We start from the raw sequence: 17,401 nt of genomic DNA on the forward strand, positions 1-17,401 counted from the left end.
AATTTGGCTTCTTGAAATTGACATTTATCACAGAGAGGGGAAATACTTGGGAAGATCCTGTTTAATTTTGTCTTCGAATAGCCTGCACTGATCTTAACTGTTCTTCTATCCCATCACCATAAATCTCCACTTCAGCTTTTGCAACAAGCAGAGGGCAACACAATGGTAGAGCTACTGCCTTACAGCTCCAGAGACCCAGGATTGATCCCGACGACGGGTGCTGTCGGTACAGAGTTTGTACGTTCTCCCCATGACCTGTGTGGGTTTTCTCCGAGATCTTCGGTTTCCTCCCACACTCCAAAGACGTACAGTTTTGTCTGTTAATTGGCTTGGTATAAATGTAAAAAAATTATCCGTAGTGTGTGTAACGTAGTTTTAATGTGTGGGGATTGCTTATCGGTGCAGATTTGATGGGCTGAAGGGCCTGTTTCCGCACTGTACAGTAAACTAAACTAAGCCAACAACAAGCTCATTAGTAGTCCAAGGTAGAAGAAGTTAAGCTGACATGGTTTACTATCCTAGTTTTCCTTCTTGCCATGTGAAATCAATCAAGTGTCATCAGGTTTCAGCCTTAGTATCCACAGAATGCCACACTTATTATCCTGGCTTACAGAATACCTCCAGAATTGCAATCCCATTGTGCACTTTCCTAAAGAACCTAATCTATGTATCTGTACATATGTATAAACACACAGTCCCTGGTATTTATTTGCATTAGTCTTACAGACAGCTGGCTGTAGAGTACAGTAGGATTTCTAGAAATATGAACAATTGAGTTAGAATTGCATGATAATGAATAGAACTCAACATAATAGCAACATATGTGCTAGGTACACAGGTAGTCTATGTAACATCATTTGAATACTTAATAAAAACCTGAATTCAGTTCCTCTTTTTTGTTCGTCGCAGATTAAATCACCATTGTGTTTTCCTTATTGCAAATAATAAATTCAGGCAACTGCCTTTAATTATGAAAACAATGCTGCAGAGTTGAATAGCGAGACAAAAAGTCATAGGCATCTTAAAACAATGCATTAGATGAAAGAAACATATTACCCGACATGCAAAAGGCAAACCAGCTGGATTCTACATATACACGATATATCAACCTAGTCGATTGAATGGGTTAGGGAACTGTATGTGTGAAGGGCCTGTCCCACTTACGTGACATGTCGCGGGGTGTCACAAGTGCGGTCGAGAGTAGTCGCCCAAAGAGTCGTATATTTTTCTGGTCGCCGTTGGATTTTCAACATGTTGAAAATTTTCGGCCACCTGCGACGGGTGCCGGAAAGTCGCTGAAAAAAATTGCGTAAGTGGGACAGGCCCTTGACATCAAGCCTGACTTGGTTGTAATTTCCTCAGCTCAGCATTTGGAGAAAACAAAAGTACTCACTTTTGTGAACTCCCGCTGTCAATTTCTTTCCCTGTTCAAGCTACAGTTTCAATTTGAATTGTTTACAGCCATGACATCCTCATCAATTCAGAGCCATTTCCAACTTAAAACCCTCTCCATCACAATGTCCACTGTTTCCTATTTTGTAACAATATTGCATTTTTCCTTCTCCACCCAAGTACCAAAAACTCTAATCTATGCCTTTTGTTACCTCTAGACTCAATAATTCAATTTACTTCCATAATGAAACTGCAATGTGAGATTTGTTCTGCAAAAGTCAGATGAAGTATGATCCAGTCAAGATTTACCTGGAGGGTTCATACCAAGGAAAAAGCTGGACGAAAAGCTGCTCCTAAAACAGATTTCCCACTCATCTTCCCAAAGGTATGGGGTGTCATTTGGAAGAACCTCACATGCATAAAAAGAAAATCCATCTTATGCCTTAAAGCATTCATGCATATTTTAGGTCCATAAGAGTTCAAATACACAACCGCACAGAAACTCAGCAAGAGTTCCTGTCTCCTCCTACAATTTCAGAGAGAGAGTAACAAAGCCTCAGAGGAACTGACCATCATTTTACGTGTGAGATATAAACAGGATTACTGCTGTCCGATTTTCATTATGTTCGTTCTTCTCAAAGCACAAATCTAGCAACATTGAGGAGACTTGCCAACGCTCAGATTAGTCTCCTGGTTGATGTCATTTTGAGAAACACAATCTGTCAGTCTCCCTGGCTATAAATGTCATCTCCAACATTCCCTTAATGTTGACAGTTCTGTATCAAAGGCTTTGCACTGAGGTGCATAGCTAGTGCAAAGCTATTAAAGTCTAAGCAATACAATAGCTTCACAAGAACAACATGCAGAAGCAATTTAGGCCACCAGGCCAATTGGAAATTAAATCCAAAATGTCAAGTGCGCATTAATTCACATACCTGTAGTTTAAGATAATTAATAGATATTGTTGCAGCAGAAGCTTTAAGTAATGCAGATTACATTCTTCTCCACCTTCAAACAAAATCACTGGTATGGCCTTAAGCAATCTTAGTCGCGGCCTTGAAAGTGGCACAGATGGAATTGTTACAAAATGGACGTGAATCACACCTGAAACATCTGTCCATGTTTTGGCTGCGACATGCTTTTGCTGGGGCTTAAGTAGAGGCAGCTGGAGCCCCCCATCCCAAAGAGTTATTTGACAGCCTTTAGTAATGGGGCATCAAAATCATGGCATTAACACTTTCGGGGCATTCAGGGCTGCTTGATGAAACATATCCAAGAATCATTTGAAAGGATTAAAAGGAAAGTCATTCAGTATCTCTGCAATATCTTTTTTTTAAATTCTTCTTATAAGGTTAGAGTTATAGCAAATTTGCTGTGCTAGTTATTTTTTAATCCCTCAGCTATTAGCATAATTAATGGGAATGATCCTATTTAGTTTCTTTGGAGGAAAGCAACCTATGGGAAGGATGTCAAGTAAACCAGATTTTATGGGAGATGTTTAGTTTAGAGGTGTACTGCACCCAACCACTGGCGTCTACACATCTGTATGTGCAAGGACAAACATACTTACCTCTGGAAACAATCAATGATTTAGTGCCCTTTGTGCCTGTGGGAGTTTAACAAAAGCACTCAGCATGCTCACTGCCAATTTCCTGATGGCACGGCTGCAATATGAATGTACAGTTAATCATTACGTTGGATGACTCCTTGGAAATCGTGTTGTTTTTGATGGTACTATCTAATGAAAGGCATTACATTAGGTAGTGTAGGAAAGAACTACAGATGTTGGTTTAAACCGAAGATAGACACAAAAAGCTGGAAAGCTCAGCGGGTCAGACAGCATCTCTGGAGAAAAGGGATAGGTGACGTTTTGGGTTGAGACCCTTCTTCAGACAGAAACTGGTATTGTAAGAAACTGTTGTTCACAGGAATGTTTAAGAAAGAACTGCAGATGATGGAAAAATCGAAGGTAGACAAAAATGCTGGAGAAACTCTGCAGGTGAGGCAGCATCTATGGAGAGAAGGAATAAGCGACATTTCGGGTCGAGACCCAGAAGGGTCGCCTATTCCTTCTCTCCATAGATGCTGCCTCACCTGCTGAGTTTCTCCAGCATTTTTGTTTTCCTTGTTCACAGGAAGGTACTTTTTGGTATGGTCCTGATCCATGGTCACTGAAAAGGAATGCAATAGACTATTAAGACACATGCTACCGAGGACCACTTCACAACCCTTCACAAACAGTAACTGCCTGGTCTTCATGCAGACTTAAAGCAATACTGATCCTCAGGGCAGACAAAGTAAAATGATGCATACAGCCAATCTCATTCTAATCACTTCAAGCATTGCCACATCTGATTCAGCAATCATTAAATAGGAGTCAACCGCCAGGTTGCCATGTCACTGACTTGAAACTCCTGCCTGCATTTTAGGTTTATTCTTTGGCTCTGCAATGCTCAAAGAACCACACCATGTGTCTGAAACCAATAAGCCCTTTCATCCTTGCCTTTGTCTCTTTACAGCCAAACTGCAGTTTTAATCTGATACAAGGGACTATAGATCTGAGTACTGACCTCGCCATGTGAAATTTGCATTGTTACAGGAGGCCACCTTTCAATACAATTGCTGTTACCAATTTTCAAGACATCTGCAATCTGATTCATCAAAAGGAGCCAATTGGAGGAGCAGCACCTCATATTTTGCTTGGGTAGTTTACAGCCCAGCAGTATGAACATTGACCTCCAATTTCAGGTAGTCCTTGCTTTCTCCCTCTTTTCCCTCCCCTTCCCAGCTCTCCCACAGCCTCTTCCTTTCTTCTTCCCGCCCGCCCACCACCCACACATCAGTCTGAAGAAGGGTCTCGAGCCGAAACGTCGCCTATTTCCTTCGCTCAATAGGTGCTGACTCACCCGCTGAGTTTCTCCAGCATTTTTGTCTACCTTCGATTTTCCAGCATCTGCAGTTCCTTCTTAAACATCAAAAGAAGCCATGCATTTAATTGCTTGTTCTTCCACGAATGTTATCTTTAATGTCAGAGTCATACAGCATGGAAACAGGCCCTTCGACCCACACATATGCCGACCAAGATGTCCCATCGACGCCAGTCCCACCTGCCCACGTTTGACCCATATCCCTATAAACCTTTTCAAATCACTTTTAAATATAGTTATTGTACTTGCCTCAACTACCACCTCTGGTAGCTCATATATCCACCAACCTCTGTGTGAAATAGTTGCCCCTCAAGTTCTCATTAAACCTTTCCTCTCTCACCTTAATGGTAGGTTGCAGTCCTCCAGCATCTGTTACCTAACTTCTGCCTAAATATCATCGACAAATTCTCTGGATATTATTTTAGTTGTTTGTTTTCATCCTGAGAGGGATTTGCATTGTAAAGTTTAGGAAGTAAAAGTAAATGTACACAAGTTCTACGTCTATAAACTGGTACAACACATACGCAATATGTTTAGCCAACATTCACAAAGTTTTCAATGACTAATTCAATAACTAATTGAAATGAGGCCCTGTCCTAACTGAACCTAGGATACTCGTGTCTCAGTGGCACGACAATGATTGACGTTTCTACTCTCCGGGATTTTGGTACAAATTGAAACAATCATATGAGGTTTGTAACGCACTTTTTGCAATACGACTCAGAACAATTATCCGAGCACTAAACTTTCAGGGGACTGAATTAATGAATTAATCTGGAATTTAACAAGCTTATTTTATGGAAAGGTTGGTGCTAATTACAAACAGAAGGAACACATTATACACCGTTTATAGTCAGTTTTAAGGAATGTAGTAATTTAGGATATAAAGAAATAAACTGGGGATTCCAGTTTAATTATCCAATGAAACATACCACTGATGGGACAATTGAAGACGACACAAACATCTTCTTGCTGCTCTAGCTGAAGCTGTGTGCTCGTGTCTAGTTGTGTTTGGTAAAAGCATAAGGACTACAAGCATGGAAAGGCTAAAACCTTACATTCAATAAGTTCAAGGCTGCTCCTTTACTTCAACACCGCCTTTTTGTACAAACACTATCCCTCCATTCAGTTAACCTCGTAAAATCCATCATTTTCTTTTTTTACATAAAGTCAGTGAATGAGCCTTCACAGTCCCCTTGAACATAGAATTCCAAAAATTCACCAGCTTCCGAGTGAAGAAATTCCTATTTTCTCATTCCTGAATGGTCAACTCTCTATTCCGAGACTCCGGGTCTGGATAACCCAGCTAGGGGAAACACTATCTCCGCATCTCTCCTGTCAAGCCTTCTCAGAATTTTGTACTTCAATGAATTGTCTCTTCTTTGATACAGTTTGTGTCTCCCCTCTTAGAATAAACCTCCCTGCAAGAATGTTTCAAGCAGGGTAATTTTAAAGCAGAGAATGATAACTTCTTGGTTAGTTAGGGAATGAAAGTTTATGGTGAGAAGGCAGGAGGATGGGCTTGAGAGGGAATTATAGATTGGCCATCAGCCATCAATGGGCCAAATAACCTATTACTGATCCCATGTCTTATGGCCTTATAAAATCAAAGTAGAAAACCTTGTATCATGCTGCTGCATGTATGATTTCTCATTATACCTACGTCTCATTGTACTTTTGTATATAACAATAAACCTGGCTTTACTTGACGAGAGTATATCCTTACTCAGGTAAGGAAACCAGGTACAGAGCCCTGTGTCATAGTAGTAAAAGACTCTTATATTTGTATGTGTTTATTTATTCATTCAAGGGATGTGTGTTTCGCAAGCTGAGCCATCATTTTCATTGCTCACCCCTCATTGAAGGTAAGCTGCCTTATTTAACCCCTGCAGACTTTGAGGTGTGGGTAAATTCACCGTACTGTTCGGGAGGGAGTTCGACCCAACAATGGTGAAGGGACGGCAATACATTTCCAAGTCAAGATGGTGTGTGGTCAGGTGGTGATTTTCTCATATCTTTAGTATCCTTGCCCTTCTAGCTGGGAAAGATGGTGGGGTTAGAAGGCAATGTCTAAATAGCCTCAGAATGAAGCCATTTAGCCCATGGCCCAATGCAAAAAGTAATCCAGCCATGCCCACTACTCCAACCTTTCCCCATAGCCCTGCAGAATATTTTTGCAAAGAAACCAATACAGCTGCCATGAGAGATTTCCAGCAATCAAATCTAGAGGCGATAAGATTATGCACATGAATTATAACTGCAGTAGGATTGAAACAGAAATTAAGAGGAGAATGAGAGCATTAATTGTGTTGGGGATGGCCAGAAAAGACATTCATTTTGATAGCAGAATTCTATTGGGGTAAAATACAAGACCTTCACAAAGTGATGTATTGACGTTAGTGAATGATAAGAAGGCTGGAAAAGACATTCTGGTCTTACTCTAAAACTATCCTGCTTCTTGTGTTCACCTTCAAAGGTATTTTCCTCAGTCAAACTTTCCATCGGTTAATAATTTTCTTTCTAACTCAGTATCTATTCCCATTTTAAACAACCAGTTGTGAAGCATCATAGCGATTTTCCTTATATTAAAAGTATATTAGCATCAACGGCAGAAACAACAAGCCTTCTGGTGGTTACAATTACTATTAAATAAGACATGCTTCCTGAAAACCAATATATTCTTTAAGATGTGTTGACAATCATGCTTCATGGAGCTGGAATAATTATCTACCCTGTTTTTTCTGAAGACATTGACTCTTGCTGAGAACACCTCAAGTAGTTCTGACAATCCTCCAGCGCCTTGACTGAGTGACAATGCGGGCGTTGGCTCCAAATTGGCCTCAGATGATGCAAGAGCTGAATGTGAACTTGTTCTTGAATGATAGCCACACTTTCATGCATGCCAGATGGAGTTACTAACTTACAATAGAAGCAAGAACCATGACTAATTGTTACTCCTCAAGCCAGGAGCATTAAGGATCGACTGTAAAACTGCAATTGGCTGCCTCAGCATAGGTTTAGCGATTGAACTTCAACCTGCTTGTTGCAAAAAGAAAGTTCTTGGTTGGCCAGTGATTTTAACCACGAGGGCACCAGGGGAGCTCCAAGAAATAATTTCAATATTTCACTCAAGCATTGTCTACAGAAATGCTCTTAAATTATTTGAAAAAGCTATTTGCATAGGAGGTAAGTTCATAAGTTTTAGGAGCAGAATTAGACCATTTAGCCCATCGATCATGGGTGATGTATCTTTCCCTCTCCTGTCTTCTCCACATATTCTTTGACACTTTAATAATCAAGAGCCTGTCAATCTCTGCTTTAAAAATACCCAATGACTTGGCCCCTACAGCCATTTGTGGCAATGAATTTCATAGATTTGCCACGCTCTAACTAAAGAAATCTCCTTTCTAAAGGTACATCCTTTTATTCTGATGCTGTGTCCTCTAGTCCTAGACTCTCCCACCAGTGGAAACATCTTCTCCACATCAACTGTATCAAGGCCTTTCTCCATCCGGTATGTTTCAATGAGGTTCCCCCTCGTCCTTCAACACTCCAGCGAGTACAGGCCCAGAGCCGTCAAACGCTCCTCATACGTTAATGCACAGATCGGAGAGAGTTTCAGCACTAATACCCCTGGATTCATACTTGCCATTTGGAAGTAGACGTTGAACAGAAGCCAGACAATTCATCAGACTGCAGGGAGCAAAAATCAACTGGATGAAATGTTATGGTTCACACTTCTGCACATCTTGGCTGGATGGAATGCAATTATAACTGTTTCCTGTTGATTTAGTTGATGAAGTCAGCCTTTAACAGAACTGTATTAAACAAAAATTTCTGGCTCTTAACTTTGTTTTGAAGGCAATTAATTGACATCAGCCAGGAACTCCCCACTCAAATGCATGGTCATAACTTCGGCTGCAGCGTTAAAGAAGGTGCCACACCAGCACCTTCTCAAGGCCAACGAGAGATATCAGCAGTAAAAACTGGTCTTGCCAGCAATGCTCTCATCCCATGCACAAATACATAAAAATCTTGCCAATCAGCCTGAACTTGGATACCAGGACATTCTGGTTTCCTGCTGCTGATGACATCTGGTCCTCCCCTGGTGTAGGATAGATACGAGGTGAAAACATGTCCAGCATCACACCCTCCAATGGTGCAATCTACCAGCTGGAGGGCACACTTGGACATAGCATCAGACGACGTGTGGTGATATTCCAGCAACATTCAACAACACAATAGAAAATAAGAATAAATATACATGTGACCTCTGATTGCTGAATGATTTTGCCGATGCAGCCCAGATTCCAGTGCACAATGTGGCCCCGCGAAAGGGCAACGAGGTATGTTGTATTGTATTCCATCATCTTTATTGTCATTTCAACAGTAGAAAAATAAGAAAACACAAAAAAACGTTGCTCAACATGTGACCTCTGATTGCTGAATGATTTTGCCGATGCAGCCCAGATTCCAGTGCACAATGTGGCCCCGCGAAAGGGCAACGAGGTATGTTTAAAGCTAAGCAATTATGGTAGCTGTTCAGTGAACAACACATTATTTAAAATACCCTGTTTGAGGTCTAGATGCCATCTGTGAATACTCTAGGATCACAAGACTAATTTGATTTGGGATATTCTGACTGCTGGAGTATTACATGAAACTTCAGCTGCTTTGAAAACTAACCTGAAAACTTGACATTTGGACTGGTATAAAAACAACTACAGATCCCAGAAATATATTGTTGCAGCAAATCTGACTCCTGTTTGGAGTAAAGTGCTCCCAAAATGAATCTTTGATACATATAGATCCTGAGGATTGCAATCTGATATTTTCCAATGCTGACCCTGTATAATCTGTCTTGAATTTAATCTTGAAAAGAGTAAATTATCTGTTATCTAATAAACGTACTTACTTACTTACTGCCAGTTATGCCTCCTGGCATGTAGGGCACCAACAAAGGTCCTCCACTCCTGCCTGATCTGGGCTAGCTTCTACCCTATTATCTAATAAAATTACCCTTTTATTCCCTGTTCTTTTTTCTCTGACAGCAGTTCTTTGCCAAGAAGATGCTAGCAAATCACAATCTGCCAATTCAATAATCACAATTCAATACCCATTGCATTTTCCACAACCCAACCTCCACTGCCACATTTGTCAACAGTGCAACACATATGAGCGAGTTGATAAGAAATCAGAGAATGACTATGAAACATTACAAATCAAGGTGCTAAAGACAGACAAAGTTTTTCTAAAGAACTTTTCACCACATCTAAGATCATGTTTAAAGGCCTGTCCCACTTAGGCGATTCTTTCGGCGACTGCCAACGGTTGTCACAGTCGTAGCAGGTTTCCGAAAAAGTGGCGATTGGACCCCCCCCACCCCACCACGACAATGTCTATGACAACCCACCACCTAGTCGATGTCAAGCTACCGACAACCGGCGACCCAATCGTCGCAACTTAGGACGTCCACCTACGACAACCTACAACTACACAGGTGACAACCGGAGTCAACCTACATCCACCTGCGACAAGCTACGACAAGCAATGACCCTGTCGGCGACAACTGAAGACAATTCAGTCGTCGGTACCTGTCGCTGGTTGACGTAGGTAGTCGCCAACGGAATTCACCAAAGTCAGCACCCGGCAACAACCAACGTCATCCTGGCGACAACCTGCGTCGCCCTGGCGACAACCGGCGACAGCACCTACGACAGGAGAAGATGAGCTACGTCAAGCCCACAGCCGCCAAAATGTGTTGAACATTTCGAAATCCAGCGGCGATCAGAAAAACGTTACGACTCTGTAGGCGACTTGAGGCGGCTACTCAGGACCATACAGGTCCTCCACAACCATGTGAAAACAGCTAAGTCGCCAAAAACAATGCCTAAGTGGGACAGGCTCTTTAGTCTGTATAATTGTGATTTTGATTCAAAAATTTAAACAATTTGGTCACAAATTTAGCGAATGAAAGCAAAGCCAAATTACTAACCTCACTGAAAACCATTGAGACAATTTAACATTTACTTGCACATTGTCCAATTGCTTTGTTTCCTGATTCTACAGCGTGCAAAGAACCTCAATTATCAACATTAATGACAGGTCGTGTTCACCACAAGCACCAACCAATTATCTGATACGAGTTGTATCCTGAACACAGAACCAAAGTGTCGTTCCTGTAATAGTTGGAAAAAAGAGAAATCTGAATTACCCGACTGAGTAGATATGTAGTCAAATATTGTTCTACGTATGAATTTACAAGCTTCAAAACAAAACATGCATTGCAATAATTACTGAAAATTCATCATCTATTGCAGCAAGATGGCTGATCTGACTATTTCTCAAGGAAAATTTTGGAAAGCATATGAAAATACTTGCGAAAGGTACATGGCCCTTTGACTAAATAAATGGTATGTCATATACAGATGCATATATTTATTTAATGCTAATCTCTGTCAAGGACTTTCCAAGAACAGAAAATGCTGGAAATAGTCAGCAGGTCAGGCCAGATTGGTGGGAAGAGAAACGTATTTAACATTTTATGTCTCTTTCTCTTCCCACAGATATAGCTTGGGTCTACTGAATATTTCCACCATTTTCTGTTTTTATTTATATGTCTGGTACCCGCATTTATTTTATTATCAAAAATTAAATGAGACGCACAGAATCTCTTGCCCAGAGTAGTGGAATCGAGGACCAGAGGACATAGGTTTAAAGTGAAGGGGAAAAGATTTAATAGGAAACTTTTTCACACAAAGGGTGGCAGGTGTATGGAACAAGCTACCAGAGGAGGTAGTTGAGACTGGGACTATCCCAACGTTTAAGATCAGTTAGACAGGTACATGGATAGGACAGGTTTGGAGGGATATGGACCAAGCGCAAGCAGGTGGGACTAGTGTAGCTGGGACATGTTGGCTGGTGTGGGCAAGTTGGGCCGAAGGGCCTGTTTCCACACTGTATCACTCTATGACTCTAAATCAACACAGTCCTTCAACAAATTATATTGGCAATTCCACAAGTTACATTTATGGTGGAAATTTCCAACTTAAATTTGTCACACTGTAATTGAACACATCTGCCAGTGGTGATACTATAACAAAACACTTAGTGTTGAAGGAACTCAGAACAACAGGCAGCATCTATGGAGGGAAGAGACAGAAGACACGTCAGATTGGTACTCTTCTTCTGACGGATCAGCGCTGAATTTCTCCAGCACTTTGTGATTTGCTCAAGATTCCAGCATCTGCACATTCTGTACTCCGTGATATTGCAGCATCTCTGTTTCACCTTTCCCTGCAACCTGTTGAGCAAAAACATCGCTCCAACAAAGTCTATTTCTCTATTTCCTGAATAACTTTTACATTTAAAAATAAAGAATGCATAATCACATTTTATCGAAATATTGGGATCAGAATTACAACATCCTGTTCCGATTATCTCCTGACATCTAACTGAACTTCTCCAGATGAACGTATTCAGTTTCAACTAATCAATCCTAGTATCAAGCTAAATTTGAAATTCTGCAGCACTCTTAAAAAAATGATTAAGGATGGTACATGTTACAGCTGCTAAATAACTGCCTATATATGTTTCTGGTATGTGTGTGCATATTATATTTCCAGATTAATTTTTCTAATTTGTTCTTAGGATTTAGTATCTATGACCACTTAGCCCCAGAACTTTGTGGTTTGCTGGGCCAAATGACAAGGCAATAAGAATCAACCACATTGTTGTGGGTCTGGAGTCACATATTGGCGAGAGCTGGGAATGATGGCCTATTTCCTTCCTCGATGGACATTTGCAATTATTTTTTTTTAGTTTTCCTGTAGACCAGCTTCCTGTAAACCAGTGTCTGCAATCATTTGTTTCTACATAGAAGAGTACAGCACGGGAATGGTCCCTTTGGCCCACACTACCTGCGCCGAACGATGCCAAGTTAAATTAATCGTAAGCTTTGGCTTTGTGGTTATGAATTGCTTATATATATAGGATGGCAAAGTGGCACAGCCAGAGAGTTGATGCTTTACAGCGCCAGAGACCCAGGTTCCATCCTTACTATGGGTACTGTCTGTATGGAGCTTGTACGTTCTCCCTGTAGCCACATGGGTTTTCTCCAGGTACTCCGGTTTCCTCCCACACTCTAAAGATGTACAGGTTTGTAGGTTCAATGTAGTTTAGTAATATTGTAAATTGTCCCTAGTGCTTTGGATAATGCTAGTGTATAGAGCTTAGGTGCAGGAGTAGGCCATTCGGCCCTTCGAGCCTGTACCGCCACAATATGATCATGGTGATCATCCAACTCAGTATCCCGTACCTGCCTTCTCTCCATACCCCCTGATCCCCTTAGCCACAAGGGGCCACATCTAACTCCCTCTAAATATAGCCAATGAATGTCAACTACCCTCTGTGGCAGAGAGTTCCAGAGAGGTTCCATCTCTGTGTGAAAAAAGTTAGTTCTCATCTGTTTTAAATTTCCCCCTTATCCTTAAGCTGTGACCCCTTGTCCTGGACTTCCCCTAGTGCATTGGATAATGTTGTAAGTTTCTATAAGATGTAAATGGGGTGTTTGCTGGCGGACTTGGTGGGCTGAAGGGCCTGTTTCCACACTGCATCCCTAAAGTGTCGGGCAGACATCAAATACTCAGCTCAGAGACAAGAATTAAGTTACATTTGTTCAAAACCTAACCTCAGTTTGCCGTCACTCCAATTCGCAACACAGGACAGCTCATGGCTCTCTGCATCATGTTATTAATCATGGTTAAGAACCTTCACAAATGTGTAAAATATCTGCCTCCAAGAATGTTCAAAATAAATTCACGCATGGATCATACTGAGGTAACATTACTATTAACCAGACAGATTTTCAAAGCAGTGCTTACAGAAATTTAAACTGGCATTTTCACATTTGGCAGCTTGGCCCCTGAAATTTAGTTCAAAGAAGATTTACGAGGATGTTGCCAGGACTCGAGGGCCTCAGCTCTAGGGAGAGGTTGAATAGTGAGACTTGATTCCTTGGAGCGCTGGAGGATGGGAGGTGATCTTACAGAAGTGTGCAAGATCATGAGGGGAATAGATAGGGTGAATGCACAGAGTCTTTTTTACCAGAGTAGAAGAATCAAGAACTAGAGGAAGGCGAGAGGGGAAAGATTTAATAGGAATCGGAGGCAACTTTTTCACACAGAGGGTGGTGGAATATATGGAACAATCTGCTACAGGAGGCAGTTGAGGCAGGTACTGGAGCAGAATTTAAAAGACACTTGTATAAGAAAGGTTTAGAAGGATCTGGGCCAAACGCAGGCAGATGGGACTGGTGTAGATGGGGTATCTGGGTCAGCATGGGTAGGTTGAGCCAAAGGGCCTGTTTCCATGCTGTATGACTATGACTTTTATTTGCAACTGCCAAATGTTTGCTTTTTATTAAGTAAATACCATTTCCAAAAAATATTTAGACATACAGTGCAAACAAGAATATGTAAAACACATTTTAATACCATGCCCATTAATACGCAGAGATGCATAAAATCAAAAAGCATTTGAGGGAAGTAGGCAGCATCAAAGATACTAGAGGCAGCATCATCCTATTAATCTGGTCAGAATAAACATCGACAGTCAAGAATCCCAAAATACTGCCCCCTTGCTAAAAGAAAATCCTATTTAAAAGTGTATTACGGCAGCAAAGCTTGCAGCAAAAGCTCCTCTCTTCGACCTTTCTAACAATGCATCCAAATTATGGATCACGTTAACGTTGTCAATTCCATTCAAATGCAGTGGTTTTCAGGTCTAGCCGAGCAAAGAGCATCTCAATTGGAAGCAAACAATGTACATGCCATTCAATCTTTGCGAATGCTTTAAAAAAAATGATCGTATAGCCCAATTTACTCAAATGTCTATCAGCAATTCGGGGGACGACAAATTGATCGATCTCCCACAAGTTGCAGCAGGTAAAGGACTGCACATTTATTCTGGTTTCTCTGTCTGCCTCGGTTTTTATTTCCCCTAGCCGCTGGGTTTTGCTTAAATGACTACACACGACTGAGTTATACCGTATGGAATAGCCCACGAGAGTTAGCTTCGCATCCATTCCCCTCAAGATAGCTGGGAATGCAAAGTCCCAAACACATCCACACTGCCCGTCAAGGCACAAGCCCAACCTACCGGTGATCTCATCAGGATTTTCAGCAAGCGTGTCGGCAGGAGCACTCAGTTCGCCAGTTGAGCTCTTGCAGCGGGTACCAGTCTGCTTGTCTAACACATCTATGGAACATTGAGACCCAACCTGTTTTTTCTGTTGCTTGATGTATGATCGTTCAGTGGCTGTGTACCTTGCTCGTGCTTTCTGACTTCAGGAGTGTTTTTTCCCCTCGCTTAGTGGAATATCTCTTGTGTTTTATGGGGGCTGCATTTGAATCACAGTGCCTGAAGACGAGCAAACCTTGAACAGGTAAGCAAGCGGGCGCTAAAGTGTTTTACTCATTTGGAAGATTTTTTCCCCCTACTTTGCAAAATAGCAGATAACGTGCAACATGACCCTCACTCACTTTATTAAATGCAGAGTGAGCAAGCTGCATAAAACGCCTTTGTTTTATAGACACAAAGTTTTCTCCACTTGTGAACAGATTCAATCGGCACTGGCTGATCTTACTACGAGTAATTATGCGAGTTAACTCTGTAAGGGCGGAAGGATCTAAATCGCTCTGGAAACAGGACATTCTTCTGTGCATCTACACATCAAAACGTGACAATGTTCACAATATATTGAAATGCGATTGCTAGGTTAAACAAGAAACGTACTCAGATAATTTCGTCATTTTAATAGTATTTATGTAATGGGTTATTTTGATAAATTATATTGATATAATTTCCAGCTTTGACAACATTTTCTGGTCAGCCTCCTCAATCCAGAAGCACCAAAGCACCATCCCATTAAACCAATTTTCTAGAAAATACATCTTGAGGCAACTAACTGGTTACTGATGGAAAGTTATATTCCACTTTTTGTTTTATTGTTAAAACTGAGTATTTTCGTTGTATTTAACTGTATTCTTGCAGTTTTTCTGTCGGTCAGGCAATAGAAGATTGTACCCCCTTTATAACGAGCAGTTGTGGAAAACGGATACATTTTTACTGCAGCCCTCTTGCGATTTCGCACTAACACAAAGCATGCCGTTTTGGCTCCATATGCAGAAATTGGCAGTGAAACTAAGTGAAGTAAAAATAATAGCTGTCATTCTGTGTGAAAGGACTGCTGCACAAGGAAAATACATTGTAACAATGTGACATCAAACACATTTCAAATATTTCCAGCACAGCCATTAATACCTGTATTCCCCTAGCTTCCCATCAACTAATACCTTGATTATATAGAGAGAAAAAAGAACAATTGTAAACTTGGGAAAGAGAAATACCTGCAGAAATAAGCAGGATTGCATAGTTACTTAACTCTCAACATGTGAACTCTAAGGAAAGGTATTAGGATTTTGATATATCCACAACTAAAAGCAGTTTTGAGGCATTCTGCTTGTTTAGCTTGTGACAATGAAGAAGCCTGTCCTTTCTGCAAACATTTCTATTTGCCGACCAACCACTAAATGATGCATATAACTAGTCTCCCCTTCCTGCTCCCTCCTTTCATTCTCTTAATTCTGTTTGCATGCACCATAAAGCAATGTCATTTTGTAGTGAATTGTCAAGGGCTTATTCTTTACCTTTCTTCACTTTCACCTACTTGTCAAGAGCATTGGATAAACATTCATTCCAGGCAGTCTCATGAAGCTAGACACAAAAAGCTGGAGTAACTCAGCGGGACAGGCAGCATCTCTGTAGAGAAGGAATGGGTGACGTTTCGGGTCGAGAAATCTGAAGAAGGGTCTCGACCAGAAGCGTCACCCATTCCTTCTCTCCAGAGATGCTGCCTGTCCCGCTGAGTTGCTCCAGCTTTTTGTGTCTATCTTCGGTTTAAACCAGTATCTGCAATTCCTTCTTACACAGTCTCATGATGCTGATGAATTCAATTTCATCATTCTGTGCAAAGATTGTTTTTACGGTGATTTTACTTTGAGTGCCTTTTGAGAAGGAGCGTTATGGTCTGAACAGGTTTTTAACCAGGTGAGTGATTTTTCCATGCTACTGGTTTCTGTAGCGAATAGCTGAGATTTTAAAGTCAAGTGTTCAAACCCCTACTGCTGTACCGATCCTCACTTTCCCCTTTTGTATTTTGATCAAATTTAAATAATTGCTAATGTTGTACTGAGTATTCCCGCAGAGATTAGTCCTGCTTTGTTTTTTTCTAACTGGGTCTATGCACTGAATCTTAATGAATTTGAGGAAGATGGCTCTGGTCACAAAATGCTTTGAAGACATTTGTAAAGATGGAGTGTAAGGGTTGAAGTGAGAAATGCACGAGATATAACGAAGGGTGGAAACAGATAACATGAAGAGATCAGCTCTACCACTGGGTGACCAGTTTCAAGCATGCTTGCACGTACAGACAACCAGTTTCTGATGCATTTGTGAGACACATTGGAGCTAAGTTGTCAACAGTTTGCTACAAACCAGTCTATGAAGTAGCACAGATGCCAGCTGCCAAATTTTAAAGCTGTATGACTGGTGTGTATAAAAAGGAATTAAATTATAGTTTCCTGGAGCTCTGATTTTCAGACACATAACAATCTAAATGGAAAGATGTCTAACAAAGAGGCAGCTACAGTAAGAATAAGCAGCACACGTATTCACTACAGCCTTTCAGTAACTTCAATGAACAGCAGGGAGCATTAATTCACATTGTGCTAAATGTGGAACCTTCGACCTGAATTCTAAACCCATCTTCTTCCCCACTACTCCAACATATTAAAAAATAAAATGTTGGTGAGCAGATACTGTTTTCCTAGGTTAGCAGAAAGATCTTCAATATCTTCCAGTTAACATGCTTTCAATTACAAAATATTCAAAGTGTGGCTGTATGGGTGGGGATTCAATATACCCTCTCACAGGCTTTAGGCACTTGTAATACAACACAAGTAAAATAAAGAATTACTACGAATAAGCAGGTCAGAATCTTGTGATTTCTTGGTATGATTCAG

The 17,401-nt window shown here is 41.0% G+C and overlaps 2 protein-coding genes across 4 annotated transcripts in view; one reads left to right on the plus strand and one right to left on the minus strand.

The window, feature by feature from the left end:
- Positions 1-17,401, minus strand: part of LOC129714967 (ADP-ribose glycohydrolase MACROD1-like) — a 614,100-nt gene that overhangs the window by 452,622 nt on the left and 144,077 nt on the right. The window lies entirely within an intron of this gene.
- Positions 14,478-17,401, plus strand: part of LOC129714966 (leucine-rich repeat transmembrane protein FLRT1-like) — a 111,851-nt gene continuing 108,927 nt past the window's right edge. For both annotated transcript variants that reach the window (XM_055664755.1, XM_055664757.1), the window contains exon 1: positions 14,478-14,763. The gene's annotated coding sequence lies outside the window, so the exon portion shown is untranslated. The remainder of the gene's footprint in view (positions 14,764-17,401) is intronic.

The sequence above is a fragment of the Leucoraja erinacea genome, chromosome 44, assembly GCF_028641065.1.
Source record: "Leucoraja erinacea ecotype New England chromosome 44, Leri_hhj_1, whole genome shotgun sequence".
Taxonomy (NCBI): Eukaryota; Metazoa; Chordata; class Chondrichthyes; order Rajiformes; family Rajidae; genus Leucoraja; species Leucoraja erinaceus.